At 39.6% G+C, this 27706-nt stretch overlaps 1 long non-coding RNA gene across 1 annotated transcript; it reads left to right on the top strand.

Annotated features, from left to right (window-relative positions):
* The first annotated feature begins 273 nt into the window (after nucleotides 1-273).
* On the top strand, nucleotides 274-8957 carry LOC128086833 (uncharacterized). Its single transcript, XR_008209543.1, has 4 exons — nucleotides 274-359; nucleotides 2604-2681; nucleotides 3684-3814; nucleotides 8434-8957. It is a non-coding gene; the product is annotated as an uncharacterized LOC128086833 (long non-coding RNA).
* Nucleotides 8958-27706: the final 18749 nt, after the last annotated feature.

Here is a 27706-nt window from a genome sequence, read left to right as displayed (position 1 = left end):
GTCTTACTCCCAACCCTTATTTCTTCAGAGCTAGCTCAGTTCTTGCCTGTGTTATACCCCCATTTCTAACATCTAAATTCCAATTCCTAACCCTAATCATTAACCTTCAACTTCACAGCATTTTAGACTCATTACTACCAGTTTCACATCCATAGTAAGCATTAAGAAACCAAAGCACTTTGCTATTTATGTCTTAAATGAATTTGTAGTGCTAGAAATTACGCTTAACCTCTTCTTTTATGACCTTGTTTGCCTCTGTTTTCAATTTAGGAAGACATGTTGAATGGAATTTTTTTTTATTTTGGAGAGAGATGCTCTACACAGATGTGCCTATGAAAGAGAGGGCAAAGAAAACACAGGTAAAGAAGTGCATAATTGATTAGAAATTCTTTTTGGTTTTAATCAGGAAAAAAAATATATAATTTGAAGACGTATCTAAAGCACAAAATTATAAATTTATTTCTCTTAGAGAAAACCTATGCAAACAAGTAGGCGTTTGGGTTGAAAACTTCTTGACTCGTTTCGTATCTCTGTATTGAAAATAAATAAATAAATGCCTCTTTATAACCTTAACTTACTAAAAATGAATTCCTTCATCTAGCTGCAACACAAGTAGATTTGTTGAAATCTGCTGTGGATCATGAGTCTTCTTTCTGTTTTCCATTTACTCTCAAAGAGCCCTGGATGCCCCAAATTCCCAGATTTAGGCCTTTTTTTTTTTGTAGGAGTGCAAGTATTATTGCCTCATACTGCATATTTTAACAAGACTTGTTATAATTTTCCCATGGGATAGTGAAACACATCTTACACTGTGTGGTGATTCATTTCCTAGATCTTTTATTTTCATCATTCTTTATCATATAACTGATTTTTGGGGATATTATTATCATGATTACCAGAAATGAAATTAAAACTGCTTACTCTGTAGCCAGGCATTTTATTCACTTAAATATGAAGCAAATACTCCTTCAAATGAAAATGGTTTTTGCTTCAGTCAGAGAAGTGATGTTTAAGTGTTTCCTTTTCTACCAAAACCCATATATTCAAATCACTTTGCAAAATTAAATGTTAACTATGTATAGATAGATACATATCTTAAGGTTAGCATACAGCCAACTTTTTTTTTTTTTTTAGATATTAAGTGAAGCCAAAGAGATGTTACCCAGCTCTCAAAATTTAGTTTTTTAAATTTGTGTATAATCACTTAATAAGACAAATTCAAAGACTGAAGTTCCTTAAATGCTCACCTTTGAACAATGTAACTTGAAACTGAATTTCTCTAGTGTGCTCTAGTGCCCCATTTTGGGCTCCTCAGTTCAAGAAGGACAGGGAGCAACTGGAGAGAGATGATGGGGGGCCTGGAGCACCTTCATGGGGAAGGGCTGAGAGATGTGGAACTGCTCAGCCTGGAGAAGAGATGACCAAGGGGAGATCTTATCAATGCTTATAAATACCTAATTGGTGAATGTCAACAGGATGGGCCAGGCTATTTTTAACAGTGCCCAGAGACAGAACAAGGGGCAGTGGGCATAAATGGGAATAAAGGAAATATCTGAGGAAGAGGAAGAAATTCTTTACTTTAAGGGTTACAAAGCACTGAAACAAGCTGCCCAGACTGCTCGTGGAGACATTTCTGGAGATACTCAAAACCAACCTGGATGCTTTCCTATGCAAACTACTGTAGGGAAACTGCTTTAGCAGGTGACTGGACTAGATGATCTCCAAAGGTCTCTTCCAACCCCTATGATTCTGTGATTCTCTGATTCTGATATTCAGTTCCAGAAAATATATTGGCTGAGAACACTAAAAGTAGGAAATGCAATCCTTAGTGAATCTTGTAAGATCCATCTTTAATGCTATATTATTCTATATGTAAAAAGATTTTTTAGAATACTCTTTAGACTTTTCAAACTACGTTTTTCTTATTCTGCAGAAATGTATACAGATTGAATAAAGGATAAATAATTCTGTATGTTTTACTTAGAAATTTAGACAAGTGTAATTTCATATTAAATTTTGAGGGTTCTCAAGTAAATGAACAGGTGGTATATCTGCTAAAAAATGTTTTGAGAATGGGACTTGCATTTCTTTGCCTGTGTCATAAAAGCCTTTACTTTGTACTGCAAAACCATATATTTTAACTTACAAGACACTGAGAAGAGTTTTGTAGCATTTAGCAATGCTAAAAAAGGGAGAAAGATTACATTTTTTGTTCTCAAAGAATTCACCTTGGAGCATGTGTTGTACACACAGAGTATTGGCTCACTGCAATCATAAACTTTTGATAAAAGGAAAGGTTGGACAGGCTAAGGAAATGAGGAAAAAAAGAAGAAAGAAGCAGAAGGGAAAAGAAGGGCTGTTTTGAAGCAGCACCTCATGTTCTGCCAATGCCAGGTTACATTTCCCCTCTCATTGGGATGTTCAGTTCTAGGGAGCCTTCCAAAACCACATACCTCCCAGTGTTGACAGAGTGTTATTAAGCAATATATCAATTCCCAGATATGACTTATGTCTCTCTCTAGCACTGAAACATGCTGCTAATTAAAGGTGACAGACAATTTCTCTGCCTGTATAATAATACCAGTTTGTTCTACTGTAATCAGGATGTGTGCTGAAACCCAATGAAAGCACTGGAAAGATGCCCGTTGACTTTAGAGAGACTTGGATCTGGTCTTGAAATGGTAAGAAAGAAAGAAGAAAAAAAAAGCTATTCTTCCTTTCTTCTCTCCCTTCTAAAATAAATCATGAATGTGATTGCACTGTTGTGCTGGAAGATATATTTTGTAATAACAAATAACAAATAGGCATCCTTGTGCCTCAGTGCTCTTAGCATGTGCATGTCATGCTCAATTTAACACATACACAGTGCAATATACTTGCTTACTTAAGAGTTTTATTTACTCCTATCTCTCATGTTCACTGTTCCCTTGCATTACTTGTCATCATCATCCTGCAAGCATCTCTACCTAATGTCCCTACAGTTTGATCTGTTCTTTGCACCATGTTGCTGCCTTTCTCCACTGACTTTCCTGGCTATCTTTTGCCATGCTTTCAAACAACTGGAGCCTCTAACATAGTGCCATGCTCACCTCTTTTGCAGCACTGCTTTGCCACTGCTGCAACAGGGCTACACTTGCTGCTGTTATAGCAGGGGCTGGCTTTGAGCTCGCCCAGCCCCGAGCTGAGGGCACGCCAAGGCAGTGAAGGGGTCTGTAGCTGCTCTCTTCCATCAGTTTCCACTGGTGACATGGCAGAAAGAGGTTTTACCATGGCATATATGCTACTGGATATATAGCACTGCTTATATTTTGTCCAAAACAGGTGAACTCACAGAGATGTGGCAAAAAAAGGACCACAAACCTCTTTTCCATCCCCTGGCCAGCACAAAGCACAGACAGGGTTACGCATACACAACAAACAGCCAAAGGAAAATTTTGTCTGGGTGCTCAAGGCCTTTTTTATCTCACCCACGCCACAATAACTTGTCCCTGTCTGAAGGGACAGCCAGGGCTGAGCGGGCTTCCTGCATTGTACTCCCAAAGTCTCCTGGCTCGGGAAGTGACAACATCTTGAACTAATTTTTTTAAATGGAGGTTGATTTTAAGCAACATATTTTCCAAACTGTTTTTTTTTTTTTTTTTAAATGTAAGTCTAATTCTTTCATTTATTTTTTTTTACTTCAGGGCCTGAACGAGGAACACACAGGGCAGCCAAAGACATCAGCAACATCTGCCAGCCACCTCTGGAAGGCAGGAGCATCGCTGAGGGCTGGATGGAGGCTCCTCCATCAGTGGAGCCCTCAGCCGCAGACAAGGTCTGTAACCACAGCCCAATCTGCTGCCCTTTCCACAGCAGACAGTTGTCCTTTTCCATACACTCAGGTACTCTTCCTCAGGGACAAATTTGGGGGTTTTCATCACCAGCGGTGAGGGAGTGGGAGAGAAAATGCATCCAAATAAAGGACCATCACATATTGCTCTGGAGTAGATAGGTTTCCCATTAGCCAGGCTGCGGACACAGGGAGAGGTTTCCTGTGTAGTTTTTGTCCTGGATGATGGGAGCCATTTGAGGAGAGGTGAAATGGGCAGCCAAGGTTTCCTTTCCCCCCTGCCGCCTTCTCACCTTTGTGTGAAGCCACTCGTGGAGCTTCCTTGGCACACATCAAGTCTGAACAACAAGGAGAAGGATTTGGCCAGCCTCAGCCTCCTTGGGCTTATTGGCTCACTTTGCATGGAAAACACATGAAGTGCCAAATATCATCCATTAAGGCTGTTTTGCCAGCCCTAGCCATTCAAACATTAAGAAAAAATGCTCCCAGATGAAAAGAGTGCAGCTTAAGCCACCTAATATTAAAGTATGTGAGCTTACTGATATATAATTGTTTGCAACTCACAATCAGGCACGCCTGCAAGCTACTGCAGACAAAGTGCCCCAAAGGGAGTTTACAATTTCTGGACTTGCCTGGTAAGGTGAGCTTTGCTATGCCCTTGGGGCCAGGAAGATGCTACAAGAGGTCCAAACTTCCTATAGGGAGGACAAGGAGGCGACCATGTGGAGCCGTGTAGTTCCTCCTAGAAGATGTTATGATTAAATTTTATTTTGAGAGATCAATTCCCACAGACATGCTGCTTCCCTTGTACCAGGTTATGGTGCAGCCCTGTGGGCTACAGAGACAATAAAAGGGAGGAAGTGTGGCAGCTTATGGCCCCTGCTTGCACCATGCAAGCTCTGCATCATTTTCTCAGAAACACTATGGAATCTTAAGGACATTTTCCCCCAGCCATGTGCAGGGCTAACATCTATCACACTGCTCCAGAGGGCGAACCCAAATTCCTCTCATAGATCTTCTCACTTTGTGAATTTTTCCACCTCTTTCACAGACTGGCTTCTCTGGCTTTAGGCTGGCTTCCATGAGGCTGGATGGGAAAGTTTCACAGCAGCAGGATGTTTTATTGCTGCCTTTTGTATTTTGCCCAGACAGCATTCCTCTGTCCATGCGCCCAGTGTTGATTATTGTAGATTTTCTCTGGTGTGGAGAATGCTTTTGTCTTCCTGGAAAGTCAGCTCCAAAGTCTGTGACTGACAGGTAGCTGATACTTAAGCAAGGAAGCACTGTCAAGGACCAGCCTCTGCACAGAGAAGTCTGGAATGTGCCCAGATGAGGACATTTGTCATGTTGCAGCAATACTAAATGCCCATTTCTGTCTGTTTTGAAGTTTCTGATGGGGAAATACAGGGCATGTTTGAATGCTTCTGAAGGTTTTTAAAATCAATTTGTGCAAAGAGTGAGTCAGCACTGTATAAGGACTGTCTTGTTAGATGAGAGCTGCTTATTGAACACTACGTGTTTGACTAGTGAATTATATCAAAGTTCTAATAAGTTTACATGCACTTGAAAAAGCATTAAAATCAGATTTGTCAAAGTTTGTTGCATGAAATTTCCAGCCTAAAAATCTTAGCAGAACTCTTCTTATTAGAATTGATATTTTTCTGCAGAAAAATATTTTTATCTAGATCTGATATTTTACCCCAGGGCAGGAAATCCAGGAGAGGTGTTTGCCCAAAGAGCAGCTTGGCTATGGCCAGATTTCCAGCCCCAGGAAAGGGATGGCTCCACTTTTCCATATCGGACTGTTGGATGTGATGATCCTGAAGCTTTTTCCAAACTGCACAATTCTATGATTCTATGTCAGTCCTACATCTTAGCCTCTTATCTATGGCAAAGCTGGACTATATTTAGTTCTAACACCCCTACCTCTCCAGCAGCTAAAAACAATAACAACAACAAAAGAGCAGATTTTTGAAACATCATTTGTATTTTCACTTTTTTCACATCTTTTTCATTGTATACAGTGTTTTGCACTCCCAGCTGTTGTCCAGGTCTGCCACCAGCATAAGTCTGTAAAGATCTGAACTTGTTAGGAATAAGGAGGTCTGTGGATTGAGGAAGAAAATCTACCCTAAATGTTCATTGCATTACAGCTGAGGTACAAAAAAAAAGTTAATTACTGTAACAAAACAATAAAAATTCAGAATGTCCTAGGAGTCACATTCAACATCAGAGATTGTGCATACAAACTGGGTGGTACTATATTGACATCTCAGTAATGGCACACGCTGGGGACCCTGAAAGACTTGCTTTTGGTTAAAACTGAAGAATGAAGAGGGGGAAAAGGAGCCAAGTCAGCAGTTTTGCATTAGGCAAGAGGGGAGAAGTTTGTCATGCAAGGCAATCAGCAGTTAGCTCAACATCAGACAGCAGGGAGGGCTCGGGTTTGGGTTCTGCAAGTGTTTCCAATGAATGAAGCAAGATGAAGCGGTGTGTTTCGATGCGTAGCTAACCATTTCACAGCAGACAATTTCACCAGTTATTGAAATATGTCAGATCATCTACTGCCAAGACTGCCACTGAACTTGATCTAAATGAATCCCCAGAAATCTGTTGGGAAACTCCCATTGCTACAGATCTCTGCATTATTAATCGGAGATAGGGCAGACAGGAGACCAGTTTTTAAGTTGCATTTTTGCTGTTATAGAATGCAGATGTCCAACATTTCAGAGCAATTTTTCTGTTGTTTCATTTTTTTTTTTCCTGAAATCCTAGGGATCTGGTAGCCTCTAGCCCCAAAAAAGACATTGAAAAATGTAAAGCATTTTTAAAACGTTATTGATTGCGGGACCATAGTGGTTAGCATGCATAGCAGTTTGGGCAGGACATTCTTCATCTAGTTCAGCCCTTGTCAGCTATACTGGCATGACCTTGCTCTTTGCAGATGCAAAATGCTGTACAACTGCAATGGGCTGAGCAAGGGGTGAGGCCTGCAGTGTCTGGGCTGTGGGTGAGGGTGGTGCCTCCTGCCAGCCACACACCCTGCTTTGCCTCTCCTCCTCATTTCCAGCAGTGGCAGGATGAATGAGAAAGCTTCTCCAGAGCTTTTATCCTGGTTTAACTTTCCATAGCTGCTTGGCCTCTTCCTCCTTTCCTGTCTGTTATGGCACTGCTTTAATGAAAAGAGAAAAGGATTGCAAAACTGGCTGATTGACCTGTGATGCCAGTATCATGCCAAGCAAAAAGGTCAAATTTAGTATGCAGACACCTAGAGCTACCAGTAAAAAGCTAAAGCCCAGACGCATTGCAGGTATCTCCTGCAGGCATATTAATTAGAGGGGTGAGGGTCTTCTAGAAGCCTTGGGACAGATCTGAGGAAGGATTTTGCTCTCCTGGAGGAGGATCCAATCCATTTGTATGATCTGCAGCTGAACCTCCAGTAAGAAAGAGGCTGCAGACAGTGTGGACCATTTGCCATAGCAGTGAAATAGAGTATTTAGCATGTGTCACTTCTGCTTCTCAGACCCAACAGTCAGATGTTTGTATCCGCTCATGGGCTTCCACTTTCTTTGCTTATCCTGCTTGGGATCAAAAGGAGATTAAAAAGCCGTAAGCACTTACATATTGTTTCTCTTCCAAAGCTCAAAGCAAATTCTCTGGAAAGACTCCAGTTAGCTTCAGCTGGCTTTGGACCAGTCTCTCAAGGAAAAGATGCAAACTTTGGTTTGCAATTGACTCTACCATCCTCTTGAATTAGTTTGGGAAGCTAACTTGCAATTTAGCACTTAAAACATTTTAACCACAGTTATTGAGGAATTTTAAAACTAAGCAGTATAAAAAGTCATGGACTCCTTCATAAAGCCAGGCCTTTTATTCTACATTTATACCATCATTTTATTGAGTGTGATCTTCTTTTCTAGGTGGGACTTCAAATTTAGAAAGCTGATAATGCATATTTGAGTATCTAGCAGAGGACTCAAATGGCATTTGTAAAGCCGTATGTTAGCATGAGATCTAAGAGCAGTGGAATTTTTGTTTATACAGCATTTAGGAAGGGATCTACCTGTCTTCTTTTCAAAATACATTAATCTTTAAGAAGTTCATCACTTTACTTCGCTTACGAATGGCTTTATTCCTCCTGCTTCCCTACAACTACTTTTTTTTTTCCCAGAGATAGAATGTGCAAAGGAAGAAAGGAGTTACTTTGGAAGAAGTTTGCAAGGAGAAAATATGATAGAACATTTTTGAGGATTTTAGAAAATTACACTCATTTAAACTTATTACAATATCATCATTACAGATCCAGTGAATGTCTTCAAGCAAGAGCTTTCTCTTAAATGAAAATGAAACCCGCAATATCATTAGCAATTGGAAGAGAACTTATCTTCTCAAGCTATTCTGCTAAGACAGCAACAGCTTTCAGCTTCTTAACACTGAGTACTGCAAAGCTTGTCACTGACTTAAGAATTCAAACTAAATCCTTTCAGACAATAACTGCTTTCTTGCTGTATGTTGCAAAATATAGGGTTTGGTTTTTTTTTTTGGAACCATTTTGGAGCCATTTCTCTTCTTTTGCCATATGTTTATGGTTTTCTGCAAGCAAGACCTTGACCCATAGGATATTTAAAGCTGAAAGGAACCACTGGTTCCCTCAAGTCCATCCTTTCCCAGCAAAAGACTAACTTCAAAGAGAGGTCACATTGCTCAGGACCATGCCCAGTTGTGTCTTGAGCATCCCTAAAGAATGCATCTCCAAGGATGGAACTTTCCCTGCTACAGTTCTCAGCCATAACTTCCTGGCACTTCCCTGGGAAGGGAGAAAACTAGACCTCTCCACTCTGAAGCCAGACCTTGGAAATGGAGGACAGCAATTATCTTCCCTCTCTGTGCTCAGCTCAGCCACGATATCACCAGTTCTTGGATCTGTGGTACCAGGTGCCCCAAATGTTCACGCTCCTTCTTGGGCATTCCAAGCACCCTTCTGCTTCTAGTATGTAACAAGAGTTCCCAGTGCTCAAAATCCTGGGGAACACATTCTTCTTCCTAACTCCAAAGGTATTTGAGTGCCAGAATGTTGCTCTCTGCCACCCTTTCTTTGACTCACAGTAAAAAGGTTTATGAAGTTTGACCTGTTGAATCCTGCACCTCAGTTCCTTTCACTGGTTCCCTCAAGTGTGTGTAAATGGGTGGTAGGAAGATGACAAAATTAATTCCATCACAAAATGAGGTCATCAGTCGACCCTCTTCAGATTGCAGAAGAAAATAACTTCAATTCACTTGACTTCTTTTCACTGAGCAACATTCTCTAGAACTGAAATTTCAATTTTCTGTAGCAATACTCCAATTTCTGATCCAGTAAGACAGAATGGTTTGTGGCTTAGTCTGGAGAAAATGAATTATTTCTTCAATGACAATAGCAGTTAAAGAAAAAATACTATTGAGTTGATACAGAAGCATGAACTGCTCTACTTCTCAGTGTTTCTGTGCATTTTCCTCAACTGAGAGCACTGTTTGAAATCCAAGTTGTAGGAGTTGCTATTAGCTTATTACTCAGACTATCAAAATTGATGGATAGCAAAAGAAGGAAAGAAAAGAGATCCAGAGAGATACAATTCCCAGGAATGGAGAGAGAAGAGACTTGGAAAAATCAGGCAAATTTTAGGTTTAAACTCAACGTTTTCTCCAAGCATAACTTCAGTGGCTGATGTAAATTCCCATTCTTAATTCATAACCAATAATTTAATATGAAAGTATTTTGGTTTAGCTGAAGTGGAGTGTTCACCCACCTCTGAACTAAGTACAGTACCTGGATTTGTAATTAGGGAGGCCAAGAATTCTCCTCAAATTTATTTTTCACTTCCTCCAACAACCTAAGAAGTTTCCAGATGTGAATTGCCATATTGTACAATGCATATCTAGCCCTAATCTTGCAGTCCAGCACAGCTCAGCCATCACCAGAAGGCAAGAAACTAAGAACTTCTCATCAGCGCCTTCAATCTCACACTTGGGTTTCCTCTGAACCCTTCTTGTATTTTAAATAAATAATGAAGTTTTTGGATGAGGATTTAAGCCTCTCCATACAAGAACAACAAACTTCATGCAACTTTGTACTGCACATAGTTATGTATGGATTTGCAATAAAATATGTGTGTAGTTAGCATCCTTTTAAAAGGCCTGTGTGGAGAATGTCCATACAGGATGGGAAGAATTCTACTGGTCCTTGCAGATATGTAATCAGTATGGCCTTTCCAGTAGGGAAATAATTAACACACCATTTTGAAAGAAAAGGGAAATACTAAACAACCTAACTTCTTGCACTTTCTAGTTACACCTTGCAAGTATCACTCTTTTCCTCTCATCTACTGGCCACAAAGGGCTAGCACAGCACTTCTGTTCTCTTAGCCCTCTGGAGTTGCTTTGAAAGACTGTACCTATCAACAGATCTCAAAGGAGACTTACTGACTGAAAAAATACAGTCCTTTTGCTGGCCCACTCCAGAGGAAAGAATAGTTACAGGTCAGCTGACTGCTAATATGAACTATAGCCGAATGTCTTTTCTTAAAACCTGATTGTGGTTGGGTTTTTTTTTCTTTACACTGAAGATAGAGCATTTATTCTCGTTTCCACAGAAGGAATCTAAACTGCCATTAAGTTGCAACTAAAGTAATAACTGGATGAGAACTAAAACAAAGAGCTTCCAACTCAAACCACGACAGAGACAAAGCCACTGCATTTCACAAGAACAATCTGGAGAGAAATTCTTGTGTGTCATTTAAAAGGCCATTTATTTTTAAAACACCAGAACCTCTGATGGAGTAAATATTTCATCTCTAGCTCTCTCATACCGTTTTTTGGCAATTTTTTCCCCTCCTTTATGGAGTCTTACAACCAAATTCAGGAACATCAGAGTGAATGGCTAATTATAGGGTATCATTGTATGTACTGAAAAGATCTTGTTAAGGGAGTTGCAGAATAAAAGCTTCCAAAACTGACCTTGCCATCAACTTCCAAAAGTCATTCTTGGCAGAAATATTTCTAAATTCCTCCCCCTAAATAGTCCTTCAATAATATTTTATTTTTACATATCCTTTCAAAACAAGCAAGTTTGTTGAACATTTTTCCTACAGATCTAACAGTCACACGAGGCTTGTTGTTGCAACAAAACCAACATTTTAATGTGGAGGCTCCCAAAACTTCCTGCAAATAAATTACAACAAAGTGCAACCTTAGAGAACAGTAAATACAGCACTGGCAGAGTTGCCTTAAAGGTTATAAGATCTTATCCCAAAGTAACATCTCAGTGTGCTCTAAGGTAATGCTACTGCAAACTGTTCTCTCTCTTCTCTCCCATTCTTCTGAGATTATGAAAGCCTCATGATCCCCTTTGAGTTATCCTAATCATCCAGCCTTGATTAACAGAAAATGGAACTTCAAATTCCACATTTAAGAAATCCAAAGCACAAGTGGGATGTGTTTTTAGTATTTCCAGGGAGAAAGGCTAGCCTGCAGGGAAGTATTTGTACACTGGTGAAAAGAGTTTGGTCTTGACCGAGAAATTAAACACAAATGTAATCAGAAAGAGTTTCTCTCATGTAGAAGTGTACAATCCAAAGTGAGACTCAAATGCAAACTAGGATCTGAAGTACAGCTGGGCCATTGGTCTTCTCTTTAATCATGGAAGCTGTCAAAATACATTAAGAATAGTAGCAGTCTGGAAATATTTATTGCACTAAGCTTCTGCTCCTTATAAGAAGGAAATGAACAGATACAGCTTTCAACCTATGCTTCTCCTCAGTTGATATGAAATGACCCAAAGGCAGCACTACTGGTAAGAGATCCCAAGTTACAGGTTATGATTCAAAGATGAATCTCAGTGTAAAACCAGTAGAAATGTTTTTGTACCCAATCTGGAAGGTCTAGAGGAACGGATAGATAGCCAGACAGGCTTGAGGAAAGCTGAAAATCCCAGACTGCAGCGCAGGAATGATTTTTTTCTGAATTTTTACTCTAGTTTTTCTCCTGAGATCATATTTCAGTAAGGAGCTTTAAGAGTTTGATTTCAGAGGGATTGTGAGGGATTCTGAGCAAAGGGTACAAATGGCGAGCAAACTAAATGGAAATGATTCCTTTGCACATTTTTAAAACAAAAATATAATTGTCATTTTAAAACAAATCTTTGAGTTGTTGAATATGAAACAGAGCATGATTATTGGAACCAGTGCACTTTTCCCTCCTTTTTGAATACAAGTTTAAGGACAGTGTAATATCAGGCAAGATGCGTTCAGTGTCAGCCTTTGAGGTCATAAATTCTGTAGGCAATTAAAAGCAATAAAGACCAATACAAAGTTTCCATATAAGTATTTCATAAACATGTTTTATTTTCTGCTGCTGCTTCCTTGACATGTATTTTAAAAACAAATAATCCATTCCAGAAACTCTGCTTTTGGCCAGTCACTAATAAATCAAAGAAAGAGAGAGTAAAAAATTAGCGCACATCTAGAAGTCAGCTGCAACAGAATTGCTGTATACATTCAGAAAAGCAAGAAAGCCAAATGTCAGTTGATATCTCCCTTTCTCCAAAAGAAAACAATATCATCTATCAGTGAATAGGAATTTGACTCTGACCATGACCATAAACCGCATGGCACAAGAAGAGATAGAGACCAAAATAAATAAGTTCCAATCCCATTAACAACTTTATGAACAAAATCCAATATGAGAAAACTCTATTCAGCATTTACCAGATTACTATTTTAATTTCAGACATGTGGGTATGATGTTCCTTGGAAAGACCTAGCTTTCCTTAAATGACTGCGACCTGAATGCCGCATTGCCTTCCACTTCAGAAGAAGTGGCAGAGGTAAGCATGCACGAATATATCTCAGAATTTAGTCTGAAGCAAATAGGTTAGGAATAAAAACATTACTCTGCACCAGAAACAGCAATGATGACAGTATTTGATTGACATGGATGTTAATTAACCCCTTAATCATTGTCTGTCTAGGTAGTATCACTGCGGAGATTGCTTACTTAGACTGAGTGACATGGAAAACTACTCTGAAGAGCTTGGCAGAGTTGTTTGACCATCCACTGAATGTCTTGCAAATGCCTTATCCATACTGAGCTCTGAGCACATATACCAAAAACTGGTCTTAGTTTAGTTTTCAATTTGTTACACTGAAAAAGTGCAAAGACATGGGGATTTACCTGAAAATATTTCATTTTTCTTATCTACACCATTCACTAATGTTGGCCAACATTTCTTGTGATTAATACTTTGAAGTGAAATCTGGAAAGACATCTACACTTGCTTTCATATAAAAATCTGTCTTCCATTCCAGACCTGTTGCTCACTTGCTGTGACTGTCAGGAAATCTTGTTTCCACACTTGCTGAATTATTTGTTAATATTGTTTGGTAATGTCTGTCCTTCAAGAAGCAGCCTGCATGCTGTGTACTTAAAATATTTTTGATGGGCAATGGTGGCTGATTCCTCAAACTGTAGAAAAATGCTCTCACTAATGATTTCTCTTTGAAGAATATCCAGCCTTATATCCTACTGTAGTATGTAGAAGATTGCTTAGTGAAACAGTCATTCGGAAGCTTTGTCCTACTCCAGACCCCTCTGATACTAAACATAATAAAATAACTACTAAGAAAAAAGTCCTGTCAACTCGGTTTAGGTATAGGACTAAAAGAAATCACAAGGAATACTGTAAAATACTCTAATTCTGGATAAACATAGTGAGCACATCTATCAAATATGCTCCCAGTATTCCCATTTCCATTTGCTCGTCACATTTTTTTTAAAATGGCTCCAGAAGAAAGAAACCTACTCATAAGCCAAAAACTTAAATGTTGTAACAGTTGCTTAGGGTGCTGTAGGCCAAGTCAAGATAGAAAGTTGAACCAGCTCACAGGGTCTGAGCAATCTTGGAACTCAGCAAAACAGTGAAAGGCAAATTGCAAGATGTGAAAAATATGGCTTCATATATTGAAAGAGTTCCTTTGTTTTCCATTTTGACAAATCCCAGAATTCCATCATCTCTATTAAGAAGAAATATTTTCTAAACCTAAATACAGAACATATTAAAATACAAGAGTGAGGGATTCTCAAGCATGGCACAAATATCTTTCCAGTGTCTTGGCTGCAGTTTATGCTGTTTATTCTAGTTGCCTGCTTTTAGGCTATGCTGACCAGTCCAGATGTTCATCTTCAACCTCATGTCACTGTCCTTATGGGAACATCCATTATCTTGGATAAAGAGAGATGATAAAAGAGTGTCAAGGCAAAGTATAGACTGAGTATTACAACCGTATTGTGGAAATCATGAGATATAGTAATAGATCCTTGCTCTTAGTGGAAATTGGTGGTATTTGATAGTGGGTAGGAAACACTGAGACAAGCAATGCTGGAAGATAATTTCCAGCCTTCGGTAAAGATCCTACCATAACAAGCTCAAAACAGGGCAGGCAAAGCCTGCCCCAAGGAGCCTGTGCTGACTCATAGGTGTTAGTGGTGTCAAACTTAACTGGGATCAAGGAACAGCTGCAGACATGTGGTGAATCATTCTTCCAGTTTTATTCTAGGTGAAAACTCCTCGCTCCCCCAGCCATGTTATTAAAGCATAAAAGGTTTCAGAAACTGCTTCAAACTGACTTCAAGACAACAAAATGTTTCATCCCTTGAACCTTCTCTCCCCAGTTACTTAGATAAATTTGCCTCTTTATATCATTCTGTCTCATTCTGTCTCTTTTTACTCACTTCTGTCTGGAGGACAGAAACTTTCAGTTAGCGATTGATAAATGTAGCATATACAAGAGAAGCATTAAAATTGTTCCTCAGACATATTTCTTTCTCTGAACAGTCCACTTACTTTTGATGGGAGAAGGGTGTTATTTTAAGAGATTGTGACTAAGGAATTCATTTTCTGATAGCGTTACCGCTATCCAAATAATTAGCAGCAAGCAATTTGCAGATGGTTTTATATGTTAATAGAAAAGCACGTTTTCAGTAATCTTTCTGTTACTTAGAGTGTGGTTGTTTAATAGTGCTGGGAATTTACCTCCCCCCAAAAATGAAGAACAATTATTTAGACTGTTAATTTACTATTGAGCTCAATAGGAAGTTGGAAACAGAATACTGTTTGGGACTTCAGAGAACTGGCTTACTGTAGCTCCTCTTCCCAAATTACCATTACAGATATTAGAAATATTAGAAGCGATCACCAGTTTAGCATTCCTTTTGTAAAACGAAGATAATATTCTTTACAAAGGTTTTTATTATTTCAAACTAAAAAAAAAAATAAATAAAAAAGAAAAAAACCAAAAATAAAACCAAACTATCTTCCATACAGAGAGAGATCCCCAGAGAAATTGTTCTGCTGAGTCCAAAAGGTTACATAAAATAGAAAAGTGCCAGATGTGCCTGGAAGACTACGCACTTCCAATCATCATGTTTCCATTTTCTTGTTGGTCTGACGCTCGAATTAATCATGGTTGAACTTCACACTGATGAAATCATTTGAAGCATACCTTGAAGTTAAGAGAACAAAATCGGTAGTAATTGCTGTGTAATTGGCGAAAATGGCTTCAAGTTCCAAGTACTGAGTGAAGGAAGTCGAGACATTACTACTATCAACAGCAATATAAGATGGGGCTAAGGAGAATCAGAATTATTTGCATCACCTCGTACTTTCGAAAATCAGAAATCTCTGAAATAAAATATTTTTTCAATTATCACCTGTCAGTGCATTAAGCTCTGACACCTCACGTTTTCTGCTTTTGCTGCTCTAAAAAGAAGCAGGAGAGAAAGAAAAGAACATCACAGTAATGTCTAAGAGACACAGTCTGTTATTGAGCCTACAGACTCAACAGCCTCAACCTTTTAATCATCAAACAGATGGAAAATTTCAACATTCAAATATAGAAGGTGCTGATCATCAAAAGAACTGTTATTCAGACAACAAAATCTTGCTTGATTTTGTTATTGCAAGAAGTGAATGAGTTTTTCCATCATCTATGCACTTCTTTAACTTGAAAACGAAGCACTCCCTCTAAGACCTCTTAGTTTCTTCTTACATAGGCTTACTAAACATCCAGATGTTACCACCTCAGTGGTTGATATTTGACCTCCTTTTCTTAACCATTTCCCATTCGATGTTTCCCCCGTCTTGTGTACCATCTGGTTGCAATGAAAGCATTCCAGGGGTTTGCATGCCTTTTCAGCCCAGAAATCTTATGTAAAATCCTGCTTATGCAGCTCTATAAACCTGTTATATCTTCACTATTTTGACAACTTCAGCAATAACCTCTCAGTCCTTTCACACCAGGAGAGAGCCCAGCCTAACAAAGCCTTTAGGAACACCAGCTCCAGCTGTTGAAGCTCTGCTGGGGCTGATTCTAGCTATGGATCCCTGAATATCTGAATTAGGTGACCATAGGATCCACAGGATCAGTTGCGCTATCTCTTTTTTTCCATAGTCTGATGAGGTTGTTAGGAGAAGTTTTTGTGGAACCCAAAAGGATCTTAACCACACTGAAAACAGATTCTATGTGACAGTCATGCTTGACGGCAGCCTCTGAAGTTATATGAAGATATGTGGGTACTTCTGGGCTTTTTTGACATAGCTATCTTATTCTCCATGTGCTGAGACATTAAAAGGAAAAAAAACTGCACCATATCTTCTCATTATTGGATCTCTCCATATATTAATGTCAAATGCTGAAAAATAAAATGTGGGATAAATGTTTGCAATGAAGAGAAGAGACAAAACCAGAAACTGACACAAAAACTTTTTACTGCTGCCACTGAACTGTAAGCATTAAACTTTGCTTTCTGGCAATGCTTTCAAGTGGTCTCGTACGGCCTCATCTCCCCACAGGACAACTGCCCAGTGTTTTCCAGGCAGGCATGAAAAAGGGTTGTGAAGCAGTAATGTCTTTGAAGTGGTATGGGCTCATTTTTAAAAGTTTTGAACTCATCCATTTCCCAGTGTTGTTTTAGCAGTTCGGTGAATTCCAGCTCGCAGGGTTGAATGTTACTTCAGGAGGCCATCTAGTCTGCTTCTGCCACACCAGAGGGGGGTCAGCTCCATTTGTGTCGTTCCCTATCAGTGTTTAACCAGTCTCCTCCGAAGTTGAAACCCTCACTGTCTCCTCTCATCATCATCTGTCCCAGGCTTTGTTCCCCATGCTCCAAGGAGTGTCCTTGATGATGTTTAGCCCACAGTTATTTGTCTTGCCATATGGATATAGAAAAACGATTATTCCTTTTGCCATTGGATTTCATGACTTAGAAACTTGCAGTGATGGTGCTTAGTCATCCCTTTTTTTAGGAGAAACACAAGCAGACTCAGTTGGTCTTTGACAGCTGTTTTCTAGCTAGACAAAACTTCAACTGAGGTTGTGTTATAGCACAATGGTTGGGTTTTTCCATCCATGTGTCTTAAAGGTCATCCTCTTGTTTATGCAGACCAGTTTCTGCTTTTCTTGCAGCTCTACAACACTGTTGACTCAGGTTAAGCTTGTAGTTTCTTTCCTACTGATGTGCTACCCAGCCAGTTATTACTCCTCAGTGTCTGCATACCCTACACTTGTCCCTGTTGAATAGTATTTTGTTTCTGAAATATAACTCTAATTTGGCAAGATTTCTTTGGATACTAATCTTGTTTTCCTTCCCAACTTGGTGTAATTTGCAAATTTAATACAACACTTCGTTCTATCATTATGTCATTAATGAAAATGTTGTATAGTAGCCAATTCAGATTATGAAAAGCCCTACTCAGTGCATCCCTCTGACTTCACGCATGATAACGGTTTTCCAGAAACTTTGTAGAATATTCATTTCATCTTGACTATGTGTCTCTAACTTATTAATTACTGTTATATGAAACATGGTTAAGATATGTGGCACCTATTACTTTTGTTTTGTCCACAAATCTGTGAGAGAAGCAAGTTGATTTGGCAGACAACTAAGAGCTGAGAAAGATAATTAGCAGCCATGGTAAACAGTATCCAGTTAGTCAGCTATAGAAGGACAATCTGTACTGGTATTTTAGATTAGAAGTACACTGGATTCCCAATGGCATATCCTGGCAGTAAGTAGCATAACTTCAGTTCAGTGATGTTTAACAGGTCTTTAGTTCAGTGGCTGCTGAAGACCACCTCTCAGTGGGAGGTCAGCAAGATGTAAAGGAGGTTTTGTTGAACACTCACACCAAAATATGGGGAGGTTGTTGCACTGTATCTTGAAGTGGTCAGCGCCAGCAGTGGGAAAGGTGTTTAGCAGTCCCATTTTTAACATTTACATTTGCATGTTGTATAACCCCAAATGAAACCACTAGACATGTCTTAGATGCTGCTAGCTGTTGCGGTATAAACAGCTTAAAAACCCCAAAGCCTAAGAGTTTTTCACCCAATAGGAGATAACAGAAACACATCTGTTGTGAAAGATTTTCTTTGTAAAACACAAATAACCCAGAAACATGACATTTCTCTTCAATCATTTTGTTAAAACTGATATTTAATTGGGCAAGGAAAATGTTCCCAGGGCTTTATTAACCACAAGCTGAATTAAAAAAAAACAGAGTCTGCACTCCTTGACGAAGTACTCTGCAGTTGACGATATGAGTAGACACTCATTACGCACTCATTTGTATTACAGGCATTTAGTATAAAGCACACCTCCAGAATACAGAAAAATGCATTTGTTTTTCCCTGTGTGAATTTCTTAAACACACCTTTTCAACAGATCAAGGATCATTTCTTTGATCACTGGGGCCAGATGCATGCTGCCAGAGTTATTCTTTTATTACAACATTTCTCTTTCACAAGCCCAGGGTTGCTCCATCTTAAAACAATCACATTATTTTACCTCCTGCTGCTCCTGTGAAAAGAATGTTGCAAGATCTCCCTTTCCTAATAGTTAGACAACTTCTACTTTTCAGATTAAATTTATTCATGGCTAGTTTATATTTCTTTCCTTTATTTTATTGTAGACCGCTGGTTTGGCTGTGAGGGACCATATTACTTGCTACTGGCTATGCATGCCTCTCTTCTCCTTTTTCCACTTTGGGTCTACCAGGAATTGATATCAAAAGAAGTAAACCAATGGGTAAAAGCCACAACAGTTGTGTTGAGATCTTGCAAGTACTGGACATAACATTAACTGAGCAACGTCTGAGTCAGTGTAGAAAAGCATTCACCCTACAACTGATTTTCTTTCCCATCAGTGTCAGCCACTTAAGCAGTCTCCCAGAAATTCATCCAGCTTGGTTAAAATTCTGGGAAAAAAAGGTTTCCTACGTTGCTTGTCCAAGTCCACAGCTCTAAGATTGAAAAACACAAGTACAAGTCACTTTTAGCAAATGAATGATAGAAGTTCTGTTTACTTTTGTCTCTCTGAAATCTTGTTCTCCCTCCGGTTCACACAGCGTATGCTACTATTGTGACCATGGTGTGCTTGCACCCTCCAATGCCCTTCCTATCTTTAAGCATAACTCCTTAGGTCAAAAGGGAGAATCTGTAGATCTCCTCTTACCCTCCACAAGACAACTTTCCCCTGGAGAATGAAAAGTTACAATGGTATAAGACATGGGGAAGGCATGACCCAAAGGTAAGGAAAGTTTCTGAATGTTTCAGATGTGGCCCAAATGTTTGTATGGCACTGTCTAGATTGGCTCTTCAAGCAAAGCAAGCTGGTAGGGTCACCTGGCATGGTACCTCAGTGCAAACCTGTAGGGGGAGGTTACCAAGAAGAAGTCAGTACCTTGGAGGATTTCAAAACCCACCCAGACAAAGTCTCGTGAGACATGCAATGTGGCTGAACTCAGCTGTGACCCTTTGAGCAAGAGGATGAACCAGGTACTTCCAAAGATCCCTTCCTGCCCAATGGACTTCAGGAATCCTTGCTGATTTTCAGTACACAGAAGAAAGAGATGCATGAACAACATAATAAATTGCCAAGCTCAACCACTAGCAAGCCGTGCAACTTAGAACTGGAGGTGAATGAAGGTCAGTAATCCAACACAAGAAATACAGAAAGCAAGATGAGACAGCCGTGGCTACTTCAAAGCACATGTCAGGCACTGGAAAACTGAATCAATCTGAAGTGCTATATAAGATAAATTGGCCTTTACTTATACAAAATATGCCTTCTGATCCTCCCGCTGGGATTTTGGCAGCAATTGTTCCTGGACATCATCTATTGAAAAATGATTGACTCCTCATTGACACAGTATCAGAGCATCTCTGGAATTTAAGTTTCCTTATGTTTGGCGAGCACTTTTAAATATTAAGAAATGGAAACATCAGAATGCAAGTGTTTAGTATTCCATTTTATGACTACATTGCACTAGTGACAGATCTGTTCAAGATTAGAGACTTGTTAACACCGGCTATTTTTAAGCCTGGAAAAGCAATTTCATGCTGCACTACTGTTTTCTGCCAAATTACCCTATAGAATGTTTCTAGATTCCAGGATTTCTCCAAAAAGTTTTTTGAGTTTATAATGTTGCCGACAGGAAAGTTAAGAAATTACTGAATGTCACAGAGAAATACGTAAAGCTAGCATTGCCAGTGTGGACTCCATACACTAATATGGTGTGTTCTGAACTTGAGAATTTAATCATTTTGACACAGTGGCAAAAGAAATGACTCAAGAATTATTCCTTCTTTGCATTTAGTCTTGTAATCAGAAAACTAAACCTGACAGGCTGCATGTATAGTAGGTTTTGCTTACGTGCACAGTATGCTAGTAAAAGGACACCACTACAACATAGAGCATTTTAATTCTTCACCACTTTGTTCCAAAAATCTCATGCTAATGTTTTTTTCAAAGCAGAATGTTTAATCTCTTGTTCTGTATTGTTTTCATACATTCACCTGGGTAAGCTCATAAGGTAAAATATCTAATGAGGTTAGACAGTCTTTTTTTTTTTTAATATCTAAAGAAAAAACTAAAGTGATTCGGAATACATGTTCTCTTCCCAAATTAAACATCATATTTTTGATGGCTCCAGTAAATGTTATAGATTGTAATATTATGGAGTTTTTAACCCTCGCACATTTGCATGAATGCATGCAGACTGCATGTTCCTTTCTGACTGCAAGAAGTTACCTCAGTTGTTCCACTCTCTTTCAGATTTCGTTTGACAGATCTTGGATCCTGCTTCTCCTCTTCCAAAAACCATTTGCACCTGCCATTCCTAGCTCAGGTAAGCACCTTCTTGTTTTCTGCTCTCCTGTTTCCTGTGCAGTTGCTCTGACTTGCCATGCTGAGCATCATGCATCACTAAGCGGATAAGAAGCCTCTTTTGAGAGGATGTGGGAACATGTGTTTGTAGGGACTAAAGGACATTCTCTGTTTTGAGGTATTGGTCAAAAGAAAAAATACACTATTGGTTGCCTTTGCCTTGTCTGAGTCTGATTAAGCCTCTCAAAGATCCTCAGGGCTGAGCCCAGGCCAGACACAGCTGTCACACATCAGCTGCTCTACATTGTGGTGTTTGAGAAAGGACAGCAGCAGGCCAAGGGTACAAAAGGCAACACAGCCAGTTTGAGATATTGGGTTCTGGCAAAGCTTGACCAGTTTGGAGAGGTGACATTCTGTGAAAGGCAATGGTTTCAGTGCTTTCCTTCACAAGCCCTCAGTCCTTAAACAAGCCTCACTGTTAGTCTATTGCAAACCATGCTTCCTCAGCTACTACAATGAAACCCCACCAGAAGTCTGTTTCCTTGTGTCACTTAGCAACACTATATTGCCCCAATCTCCAAAGATTTAATCCCTCTCAGGCCCTACTGGATTTTTCTTCAGGCCTCGTCCAGTCTAACTCCCAGTCCCTCCTCCTGGGCTAGCTTGGAGACCATTAAAATATCTTGTATTCCTGACCCAGTTCCACAAATCATACACTTGCTTCATCAGATAATGGAGGGTAAAAGCTGTCTTCCAGCAAGCTGCTGACATCTCAGCCTTACACAGTCACCGTCACTGCTCACAGCAACAAAATACTGCTCCTCAAGCACAGACGGTAAGTTCTGGGAGCATTCAGCCCTGCCACAGTCACTTGTGCAGCTCAGCTGTTTTCTCTAACGTGCATAATATGATGGCAGCCAATCAAACTAGTGGTGTTAATAGTGACATGCCTTTCTAGAGATTTACTTAGGGATGCACTTGTTGACCTTGCAGCTGTTATCTCTGTAGCTGCATGGCCGCTGCTGTTGTGTCCTGTCTTTTCACAACGACTGAGGTTGTATTTTGAAAACCCCACTTATCATTCCTCAGGCATTGATTCCACACACAAAAAAAGTATATCTTTGGGACTATTTACTTAGCTACAAAAAGCACGTCTGCAGATTTTGAAGTGCAATTGCAAATAGAATATATTTTCCCAATATGGAAAATCCCATTACAGTTTACTTATATATCCAAAACTGCTGTAGAAGAAAGATATTATAGAGTTGTACTTAGAAGACAGAAAAGTCATCCCTAGCTTCACGAGACATGTATCTCAAGAAGGTGTTTCTTAAAGGCAAATAAGATGATAGTGTTGCTGTAGATTTATTGTTGGCAGCAGCAGCAGCAGCAGATGAAGTTTCATTGCAAATAACTTCAAGGCTTCCTGTTTTAGTAGAAATACTGCCACTATTTTGAGTAAAACCAGACTCAACACAAAAATCAGACCTTATCACTTACGCAATCTGATTTATAGGAAGTGTGTACTTGATGCTGGTCATTCTGATTGCATTCTGGTCATTTTTCACAGGATGCTCACATAATCGCAATTTATGGCAACAAAATCTAGGGTTGTAACATTTTATTAAGTTTTCCCTCAAACCTGATATGAACTATTCACTTGAAGACATACTCTCTATCACAGAGAGTTCCTTATCAGAAATACATTTAAATAAATCAGCTTTTAACTTTAACAGTCCAGTGCAATACCTTAGATGAGAAATACACGAAAAGAAATCAAAATTAATAACACTTTGTGATCTTCATTCTTTCCTTGGGTAAAAACTTCCAGGGTTAATACAGTATCTTGTCTAAGTGGGTTGATATTGCCTCAGTAGGGGATTTTATGGACCATAGCTGTTGCCAGACAGTAAAGATTGCCAGACTGCAATCAACATCTGGAGTTCTTTTTTTTCTCACCTCTTTTTTCAGCAAGGTGGAGTGGCCCTCTATAAGCAAGCTGGATTTCAGCTCAGTTGGGTTGCCAGTGGTCTGGAGCTCATTCTTGTCATGTGCTTGTGAAGAAGAAATTACTGTGTATTCAGTTTTTTTGCAAAAGATGGAAACTATTAAACACAGAAGCTGGAGAAGATGGCATGTGCTGGAATTTCTAGAAAAGGACCGAGGATTGATTTGAATAGTTTTGCTGCTGACTGGTGGCACAAAATTTGGACAGCATGTGTTTTATTGCATCATCATTACTGGACATCACATGATAAGACTGACCCACCCTGCAATGACTAATCGAGTGGGATGCTTGAAAAGGTTTTTTTTCTTTTTTACAACCCTCAATTAGAGAAACCACATTTTCCAGGGGAAAAACAGTAACTTTTAAGCGCATGTGAATGTGTTGGGTTTTTTTTTTCTGTTTTGTTTTGGTTTTTTTCTTTTGTTTTTAACAAAGAAGGCTTCCCTGCCCACTGAAGAATTTGGTCAGAGAGGCTTTTTTTTTTTTTTCTTTTCAAAAAATCATCTCTGAATCAACGTGAATCATCTAATTTTAACCAGCACCTTTATAGTTCAAAGCAAGGAGTAAGACTTACTCTCTAAGCAGCTGGAAAATGGACTTCTTGGCTCATGTAGCTTATGGCCCCATTTGTCATGAGATATACAGCCATGTTCCATTCCCCTCTTTCAGCTATGCCTATTGGAATTGCTGCTATGCCATTTCCCAAGAATATGCTTGGTGCATCAGCTAACATTTAAATATTAAAAATGGAGAGTGCTTTTTCACAATGATGCCAAAATGGAAAGGTGTAAGGAAACCACAGTCTGGAACACAACAACTCGACGTTCCTCATTCTGAGGCCCCTCTGCATCTTTCAGCACTGAGGCCATGGGTGGTTTCTAGAAATAATATTGTGTTTGTAGCTGTGCACTGCTAGAAAATGGCTTTCAGACCTACCTGTTTATGACAAATTGTGGAGCAATAAGCAACTGACTTTTCCTTTACTGCTGAAATTGATGTACTTAATCACTCAGTAAGGGCAATTTCACATTTTGCCTCTCTGTCTCTTTGTAGAGTATATCTTCTATTTACCTTGGTAGGACTTAACTATAATATGCAACAGATTGAATGTGGGACACTCAGAATTCATTTGAGATATTCAGATGTCTTTAGATCCCCTTAGCCATTTGGTAGGAGTTTTAGGATAAAAGACAACACACACTACTGAAAGCAAAATGAAAAGCTATCTTTCAAGTCACCACAGTGCAATAATAACTACCCTTCCAGGCTGGTCATGTAGGTTAAGTAGAGCCTTTGGTAGAGCCAGCAAACAGCTGCTGACCCAGGTCTTGGACTGCTGAATTTAGATGACTGTCTACCAGGCAGCCTATGGAAACCTCTCAGCCTTTTACAGAAATTAAGAGGTCAGACATCAGATGTGGCAGGATCCATGGTGTCTGGCCACATTCATAAATGTTTGGCTTTACAAACCACCTTCATATGTGGTGTGTATGGAGTTCTGTTATTTTTTTGATCTCTTCATCAAGGTTTGATTCTATCCAAAACTTAAGGGAATGTCCTTCATTTGCAGCATGCATCCGCTCACCCTGCAAGAATGTGTCTCCATACGAGTTTTCTGACTCTCTTAGTACATTCAAGACTTATCCTTCTTCTGCAGAAAGGAGGAACTTTTTAGCAGTCACATGGTAATGGACTTCCACTAGAAGTCTTCTCAGACTTGCTCTGCTGGAACATCCTGGGATGACTACGGAGGCTGATGGGGTATGCTATTTTTCACTAAACAATGTAGAGACAGTGTCTGCTTCCAGCTCAAATTTATCTATCAATGCCATCTATCTGTGCTTTTCAGGAAGTGCCTCAGAGGCACAAAAACAGCCACCTCACACAGCTTCAGAGAGAAATGTTTCCACAATTTCCTAACCTGGTTCACACAAACTTTCTTGACAATACTGGGATGGGACAAAGTACTTTCTGCAGACCCCTAATTGTTTATGTTTCTTGAAAAGAATAGGAAACGCCTCTTCTCAACACCATTCCCTTCACGTGTCCTCAGAGAAGAAGTTTGTGATTGAACCTGCTTCCATCAGCTCTGGAGATGCCAAAATTCCCTGGGGAAAATTCCTTTTAAAAAATAAAGCAGCATGAAATACAAGGAAACAACTGGGAAAGCACAGCTAAGGCATCCAGTGCTTATATTCCTGTCAGGTACATGCTCTAAAACAGTGAATAGAAATTGTGGTTTGTAGCTTGTAGTCAACTGGTGGATTTGAGCTGCCTTCCGGGACCCCGCAGGCTGTCGAAAGAAAACAAATGGTTGCTGTGTGGCTGCAGCCCGGGGAATCCCTTGGGCTGTTGGTCACAGTCCTCACGCCCAGAGCTTCAACATCCAAGTAACAAAACAAAACACTGCGATGAACTTTGTAAAGACATCAACTTCCAGCTCAGAGAGCTGAAGGGAGACTTCTCCTACAAATGTGTCCCATTACAGGAAGGAATCCAGCCTGCTGCAAAGGTAAGCAGTCCACTCACAAGAAACACTGGTTTCTTGAGAGAGCACAGCAAGTACTGATCACCTGCTGCTACTTCACACCCTCTCAAGGTCTTCAGAAGCATGTTCTTGTATCAAGCTGAGGATTTTGAGAAAGCAGTTACAAATACAGCCAAAGCTGTATTTGATTTAATGAAAAGGATTGACCTATAGGCAAGGGGTGAAAGATGGCATCCACAAAACTATCTGTAGAAAAACTTGGGGTATCTAGCAATATCTTTACTCTTCCCCTCTTCTTAGAAAACATGATGTAGCTGTGAACTTAGCTGGAAGGTGATGAAGAATGTAAGGAATACTGTGGAACCCCTCTTCTTGTTGCCTAAACCTCAGAAGTGGTCTGAATTCTGAAGGGTGAGTCAAGGTTTTAAGGACAGCTCAGAGAGACCATGTCATGCCTTTGTACCACCCTTCTTTGATGGACTGAGCGAGTGAACTCTTGCTTCTGGGGCTTCCTACAGGACGTGTGATTGCTGCCCTCTTCCCCTGCTGACACTGACACTCTTCAGGTCTTGAGGGGCTCACAAGGAGTCACCCAGGTTGCACCCTCAGGGTCTGTTTGTCCCTGCTCAGACAGCGTCTGCCCATTTCTACTTGGGGCAGAGTGATATGGATTACACCGTAGGGGCTGCTCTCAAATTTATCAGTTTTGTTTTTTGGTCCTCCTATTCTTTAGGACACCAAAGTAAATTAAATATTAAAAAAAAAAAAAAAAAAAAAAAAAAAAACAGGCTTGAAAAACTACTTCATGCTCTTGTCAAAATCTGACACCCATTTGGATATACTGATAGTGTTTTTATGCTGGCTTTTCAGTTGGTGCTTTATCACAGATTTCCTATGGCTGTAAAGACAAATACTACCATGTAATTAAAATAGTTTTGATTGTTAAGTGGCATTAACGAGCTGGCTATGGTGTCTTTTACACTCCAGTTCATAGACACATGCTAACAATCACTCATAAATTCAGTCCCTGGTCAGATCCACAGCTCACATCTTAACCTAGCAGACTGATTCTTCTTGCTGTTCTGTAACTCACCAGTTCTCTGCCTGCTGCCTGTCACTGCATACATACCAAAAAACCCTGGAGAAGAACTTGGATGAGTAAGGAGAACTCTCAGCATAGATGCTGGTAAATGATCAATCCAAAAGAGGTATGTGATTTGATTAAGAATGTAATCAGATGAGCTTTTAATGTACTGGAATGGAGCACAACAAATGACCGCTTTGCAGTGAAAACAATGGGAGCTCAGTGGGACGGTTTGCTAAACATCCACACATTTATTTCTTAGCACAGTTGGTGTGGCCATAAAGTTGGAAGCAGAACTCAGTAATTCTGTCTCCTCAATGGGAACAGATAGTGGTGATGGACAAAAAAGAAGACAAAATCTTCTCTGTGTCCTTGAGCATCCTCACATCAGTCTATGCCTTACTGTATTCACAGGAGATAGACATTGGATTACTCTTTCTGTCATTCGGGCAAGATAGAGATTGGATTATGTTTTCTGACAGTCATTTGATATAATTGCCATTTTCATTTAATGATTGGGAGATATAGACATTTTTGAGAGGAAACTCATGAAAGTCAATTAAGTAAATTAAATGCATGTTAAAAAAAATAGATGCAGTGGAATAGGATTTAAAATGCCCCTTGGAAAGACACCACTCCAACTCTCTCAGATTGAAAAATCTGAAAGGAATTTAACATTGACGCAAACAAATTTCACATGGTTGGACCAACCATAACAAAAGCCTTGCTGTGTATTCATCTGGAGTGTGATGGGCACCCAAGAGCATTAGCAAACACAGCTCCTGAAAAGAAAGGCAAAGACTTTCTGAAGAGTCCCAGATGGTAACAAATCCTTTTCTGCAAGAGGAATTTTACTGTGAGCTGGAGGGGAAGAGGGTGCATCGTGAGAGGGGAGCAGACTACAGATTCATCTGCATAAATGTTCCCTGCTCAGAAACTCTTTAAGTCCAATTTATCCATAATAACTGAAAGGATTTGCTTTGTAATTAATCATTAGCTGCGTTTCTTTTTGAAGAAGTATTTTCACACAGTGTACTGCCACCAGAGACCATCACGATAGTAAGCTGAGTAACACAAGTGGCTTTGCCACCTTGCCCTGTTCCC

The sequence above is a fragment of the Tympanuchus pallidicinctus genome, unplaced genomic scaffold (genome assembly GCF_026119805.1).
Source record: "Tympanuchus pallidicinctus isolate F22 unplaced genomic scaffold, pur_lepc_1.0 scaffold3, whole genome shotgun sequence".
In the NCBI taxonomy this organism is placed as follows: domain Eukaryota; kingdom Metazoa; phylum Chordata; class Aves; order Galliformes; family Phasianidae; genus Tympanuchus; species Tympanuchus pallidicinctus.
This window is presented reverse-complemented; position numbering and strand designations above follow the sequence as displayed.